Genomic DNA, 7,179 nt, shown 5'->3' with positions numbered 1-7,179 from the left:
AGGGGATGATGAGCTAATACACTATTCAAGGGTTGACTCCTGGAAATGAAAGATCGACCCATTTTACTGTAGCATTTGGGTAGTGACTTTGAACGATCAAAATTTTAGCTCATTAACTCAAGGATTGGCTCATACACTTAAGAATTATTCTTCTAAGCTTCTCCATGCATCCAAAACAGTGAGCTCCCTATAAAAACAACTTTTCTTGCAGCACAAATATTAGTAATTATGCTACAAAGTTTTGTGATCATCAAAATCAATTCTAGGGTCAATAATCTCCTCCTTTTTGATGATGACAAAACTTTGAGTATATGCTTAATATAACACATTGTGTTTCTTGGATAATTGCATAATTAGTTCATGAAGTATAAAGATATATCAATTTAGCACATGCATATACTCAATCTATTCTCTCCCCCTTTTTGATAACATCAAAAAGACTAAAAGATTTAATAGGAATAGAGAGAATTACAGCAACAAGAATTTTGTTCCAATTAATACTTTCAAGATGCAAGCATGAAAGATTAGCATATTGACAATTGATGTATGATATAATTTAGGGTTCAAGATATTTAAGCATAGCAAATGTTAGCTTTTTCTCTCCCCCTTTTTCATTAAATTCGAGCAATCAACTTTAGTTGAGCTAAGCACATCAAATATTAGAGTTCATAATTGAAGCACAAAAAGTATCAATAAGTAGCATGCTACAAGGAGTATCACAAGAATTGTCAGATTTCATATTCAAATGATACTTATTGGAGATCATTTGAATCATGTTTCATTTTCTTATGAGATCTCTCCCACTTTCAATGTCCTTCTCCCCCTCAATTGTTCATTCCATTTCAGAATTTGAGGATACTTTTCAATAAAGTATTTTCAAATTAATAATTTGAGAAAAGTATTTTCAATGAAGTATTCAAATTATCAATTGAGAACATATAAAGCTGTATATAATTAAACTCAAAATATAGGCCTATTATATAACTAAGTCAAGTAAGGCAATACAAGGAGGTTCATCAAAATCAATCCATAAAACATTCAAGGTATTCATCAAATGAACGTAATTTTTGGATAAGATACAGAATGCATTTAGATTGAATATTTAACTCTCCCCCCAAAAGATGCATTCTTCTTTAATCATTCTTTTCTTTTTGTTGAATTTCGGATTTCAATTATAAGCGCGAATAAAACTGAAATTTTATAATATCAAGAATGTAGAGTGATCTAGAATTATTCAAAATATATAGTAATCACTCTTTTTAATCTTTCAAGAATAAGTTATGCTTTCTCTTAATTTTTGATAAAATATACTGAAATATTAATCAAAAAATACTAAGAGTTATTTGAGTGAGTTAAAATATTTCTAGCTTTAGGAGCATTCACTCTCTTTTAAAAATAGCTTTTTCTTTTAGTGATGGAAGCAACAATCATGCAGAAAGGGATATAGAAGATCATTCAAGTGAATGTTTATAGAATTTAATTTCTTACTCTTAGATTCACAGCAATGTATATATGAAACACAATAAATCTTCTTATTTTCAAAATAAAATATATATTTAAAAATTAATTATTTGCAATCAAGATCATTGAAAAATACATCATTTAGACCAATTTTAGTATACTTTAGAAATAGAAAATGATATGTTTCACGAGCGTATCAGAGCAAACAATCAAGGCATCACAGTTCATTCATTTTTTTAAATTATAGTTTTCATGTAGACATCTTACTGAATCATTCTCCAAAATGATGCAATCATTGAAGCATACAATAAAACTTACAAAAAAAAGGTGAGGATATAAGCAATTATTTATATTGAGTTTAAGAAAAATTGTTATACAAGATCAGATTCTGAGTTTCATAAGAATTTCCAAGAAAGCTTTCAAAATTATAATTTGAGATATATACTTTCTACATTGTAGCTCATTTTAAATCTTTAAGATAGAGAACACATATTTCAAATACATTAGGCCCATTCAGAATCTTTGTAATTATCACAAAATTTTTGGTATAAATTGAAGCAACTTAACATGTATTAGGACATTATGTACTAAAGTTTAGGCAAGATGGAAGATAATTCAAAATCAATTCATTTTGCCTAAATTGTAAATTCAGTCTATTCTTTCTTTTTATTTTTAAGAAGATATTCATTAAATCAGAAAAGTACAAGGAGAATCAATGAATCCAGAAAATACATATCATTGAGGAGTATGCTTTGCAGGTAAAAACCATTTTCATTAAGCTTTGGAACACAAGTTATTTCGAAGATAAAGATGAAGTAAAAACTTGTGTGCAGAGTTAAAACATATTTCAAATTATGAATGTCATATGTTACATATGCTTCATAACACATAAATATATATATCATGCAAACAAAATTCTTATTATGCTCAAAAGATCACAAATTAAGTTTTAATCTAATTATCATTTGTTTCTATCAAATTTTGATTATGATTTATTTGTTATCAATAAAATATGATTCATTAGAGTTAGATTGAAGTCTTGCACAAGGGCACAATCTGGTCTACTAGCTGCATGATAAATTAATTATTCTATCATGCTTTAATACAGCTTCAAATAATGGATCTACCTTGCTCATCCTTTTCAAATTCTATAAGATGGGGTCATATATATACCTTCTTCATGCCAATCTTCTATAAGAGTTTTTTTGTGGACTTACTTTGGCCAGTGAAGATCTCCTTTCTTGTTTGTCTTAATTTGGAGTTCGAAAGAAAATGTTAACTCATTCATCATACATATTTCGAACTCACCCTGCATGAGCTTAGTAAAACCTTCATATAAAGCTTCATTAGTGGAACCAAAAATGATATCATCAATGTATACTTTAAGCAGATAAGATATCACAAATTTTTCTTTTTGATGCATAGATTTGTCAATATTGCTTTCTATCGAAAAGTTACTCAAGCTTTCATATCATGCTTTTGGTGCTTGTTCCAAATCATATATTGTTTTATCATATTTGTAATGAGTATTTTCAAATAAAGTAGTTATTTTACATGTGATGACCCAAAGATTGATTCATAAATTGATTTTGATGATCACAAAACCTTGAAGTATAGATACTAATGCTTATGTTGCAAGGAGAAAGATATTTATTTTGCAAGGAACATAGCAAGTTGGGAGAACACAAGAAGGCCTCCAAAGCTCTCAAGTTGGAAGAAGCTACAATTTATTGGCCCAAAGTTTAAAGTTCAAAGGATTCAAATTGGAGGAGTAAAATCAAAAGAAAAATTCAAAGAACAGTCTTCGAGTCGACTCCAGTGGAATTCGAGTCGACTCCGGAGAAGTATGAGTCGACTCCGGAGAAGTATGAGTCGACTCCTAGGAGTCACAGGCAGAAAAGTCAGAGAGCAGTTTTCGGGTCTGAGATTCGAGTCGACTCCAGTGGAACGCGAGTCGACTCCGATGGTTGGTAGGTCGACTCCAAAGAAAGCAAGAGTCGACTCTCAGCGGAACACAAGGAAAAAGTCAGAGAGCATTTTTGGGACTCTGAGATTCGAGTCGACTCCCGCATTGCACGAGTCGACTCCGAGACTCCGCGACCATCAACAGACAGAAAACCAAGTTACTGCCTCTGAGATTCGAGTCGACTCCCAGACAGTTCGAGTCGACTCCAAGGCAGCGCGACCCCAAAAATGCAGAGGATCAGTTTTCGGGCTCTGAGAGCCGAGTCGACTCCAAGAGAATCCGAGTCGACTCGAGGAAGAAAATCAGAAAGTATGTCCTCTGGATTCATGGGATGAGCCGACTCCGAAGATGCCAAGTCAGCTCCAGATGTTGGCGAGTCGACTCCGGGTTAAGTCGAGTCGACTCCCAGTCAAGACAGCAACTTTAATTCAAACTTGGAACAGTTGCCGAGTCGACTCCGGAAAAGCTCGAGTCGACTCCTGCTACAGCCGAGTCGACTCCTGATCGCACGAGTCGACTCCGATCCCAACGGTAATATTGTCAGGAGGTGCAGACTGGTTCCAACGGCTATATTTTTGTCTCTAACGGCTATATTCTTGTTTCCACTCCATCTAAAGCTATAAAAACAAGAAGAGAGCTAGGGGAGAACTCATGGAAGTGGGAGAGAACTTTTAGGGAAGAGATTCCAAACAGATTACAAGGGAAATCTCCCAAAAGCACAAAAGGGCCATTCAAAGTGAAATAGAGGGAAGAAGAGCATCCAAGTGAATCCCAAAGCTTCCTCTCCATCCGTGTGCTGCCTCAGTGATCCTCCACTTCGTGCCAAATCAGAAGAGGGTCAAGTAAAGAAGAAGTCGAGCTCCTTCATCTTCCAAACTCGTTTGAGGACTTCACTTTACTCTATTTGCTTATAGTGTTATATTTGCTTGTTTAAGAAGCTTTGATTTATCTTAAACTTTGTTATAATATCTTGTAACTTGATTCAATCACGGGATTGAATCAAGGGGTAAAGGGTTGTTGGTGAGCCAAAGGGAAAACCAACGGTGTAAGGTTTGTTGGTGAGCCAAAGGGAAAACCAACGGGGTTTAGGTTTGTTGGTGAGCCGAGGGTAAAACCAACGTGTAAGGGTTTGATTGTGAGCCCGGGAAAACAATCGGAGTGGTTCTAGTCGGTGAGCCTGGGAAAACCGACCGAGTTCGTTGTGCGCTCGTAAAACAACAAGTTGGGTTGTGAGCTTGTAAAACAACCGGCTGTAATCGGTAGGATTATAGTGAAATTCCCAAGAGGTCTTGGGGAGTGGATGTAGGTGCTGGGGTGCACCGAACCACTATATTTTTGTTGTGTTTGTGATGCTCTTTGTTGACTGACCTCCTCACTCACTTACTTAGATATTAAGCTTGCTTAACTCTTCTTCGTGCATCCTTTAGTTGCAAGCATAATCAATTTACTCAATCATTAAATTGAATAGCATACTAGGGCAAAATTAGACTAATCTTTTATTGAACCCACTGCTTAATAGTTGATTAGATTAGAATCATACTCTTGCTAAGGTTAAGCTTCACTAAGCATCCATACAACTTAGCATAATTAATCTAAAAGATTAGAAGTAGTTTAAAAGGTTTTAAAAGACCCAATTCACCCCCCCCTCTTGGGTTGTCACCTTGGGCAACAAGTGGTATCAGAGCAGGTGCTCAAATATTATTTGTAGTCTTAACCGACTAGAGCCAAAGATCATGACAACTCAAATAGATAGTTTTCTAGGAGAAGGACAATCAATTGATACACCACCACTATTTAATGGCATAAACTATACACATTGGAAAATACGCATGCGCATCTTTATTCAATCACAAAACTATTATTTATGGAAAATCATAATAAATGATCTTCACACACTCTCTCAAACTTTTAATGAAAAGGATTTAGCACAATTGAATGCTGATGCCATGAACCTTTTATATTGTGCATTAGATAGGAATGAGTTTAATTGCATATCTTCTTGCATGACTGCTAAAGAAATATGGAATATGCTTGAAGACAAATATGAATGCACTAACAAATCTGAAATATCATGTGTAGAAGGAGAGCAGTATCATATTGAAAATCTATGCTTGGTGGCACAAGAGGTACATGCTGAAACTGAAAGCAATTTTACATTTGATGAACTCCATGATGCCTTTTCTGATTTGTATTTAGAATATAAGAAACTTATTTGTAAGAACAAAAACTTGAAGATTGAAAATCAAATTCTAATAGATGAAAAACTGAACTAACCAGTAAAACTGAAATCTTAATTAAAGAAAATCAAGAACTAAATCAAAGAGATCAACTTCTCACTGAAAGTCATGATAAACTTAAGAAAAACAATGAGTTACTTTCAGAAGATAACAGAAGATTAACTAAAGAAGTTGACAGATTAAAACCTGTTGTTGAAAGATTTACCCTCAGCTCTGAAAATTGAACCTAATGATAAATGATCAAGGAGCTGAATTTGATAAAGTTACATTAGGATATCAACCTTGGTACACCCAAAAACCTTTTAAGAATATGTTTGTTAAAACAGTTTTTAATTACTCTAAAACAGATTCTCATAAACAAAAGCTAAGTAAAATCTCTTCTGTTGTCCCTAAATCTATACATTACAAATTTAATGAACCAAAAAGGGAGAAACAGAAAATTAAAAGTTTTCCTACTACTCATGTTCGATCTAAGTTTGTTAAATTCAACAAGAGGATACAGAAATACATCCCTTGTAATCCTAAAATCTGTAATTCATGGACAAAATAGCTATTAAGAGAATATGGGTTCCAAAAGGAACAATTATAGCTAACCTACAAGGACCCAAAAGAGCTTGGGTTCCTAAGTTGAAAATATGATTATTCTTTCAGCAAGCATGTCTAGCTATCCAAGGTTCTAATGAAAGATGTTATCTAAACAATGGGTGCTCTAGACATGTGTTTAAGAATTGAATTTAAAATGTAATTAAAAAGAATGATTTAAATGAAAGAAAGGATGAAATAAGTAATTCTTACATCTTCTCGTATTGAATTACTTTATTAGTTGATTAAAACATAACTTGAAAGTATTAATCATTTTTGTGATATAAGTGATATTTGTCTTTTTGGGTATGAAAGAAAATATATTCAAATCACTTCATTTTTTTGTATGCTCCACTCACTATTGGATAAGTTGCTAAATGATTAATTAATTCATTAAAAATAACTCTATGAACCCTCTATATGCTTGATTAAGAATTTTTGTCTATGGCATTATTTTTATTGATCATCAATATGATAATGTGTACTTGGTATGCTTTTGATACCAAGATTAAGAAACCATCCTTGGCACATAGAATCAACTCATGCTAGTATGTACTTAATATCAAAGACCTTGCCATAGGCTTGTTTAGATTATCTACTTAAAGGTCAAAGTTTTGCTATGCATGCTAAACTAAGGAAACAAACAAAATCATTTCTAAATCTAAGATGTTGTTTCCATCTCTAAGTCTTCAAAAGCTTACATTGGACTTGTTCTTGGAGAATAAAACTGAAGTATTTTTCTGTATTTACTAAATCTTGTAGAAGCGTTTCAAATGAAAAAGGTTTCCAAACTGTGAAGATCATGGCACAGTGTTGAAAACCAAAATCCAGATTAAGGTTATACAGAAAATAGTATTAAATTCAATTATTTCAGCTCCATGGACATCATAAGTAAAAAGGGGTTAATAGAATTCTTGAAGAAATGAAAAAGAC

The sequence above is a fragment of the Phoenix dactylifera genome, unplaced genomic scaffold (genome assembly GCF_009389715.1).
Source record: "Phoenix dactylifera cultivar Barhee BC4 unplaced genomic scaffold, palm_55x_up_171113_PBpolish2nd_filt_p 001778F, whole genome shotgun sequence".
NCBI lineage: Eukaryota > Viridiplantae > Streptophyta > Magnoliopsida > Arecales > Arecaceae > Phoenix > Phoenix dactylifera.
The sequence above is the reverse complement of the archived record's forward strand: the minus strand, read 5'-3'. Positions refer to the sequence as shown.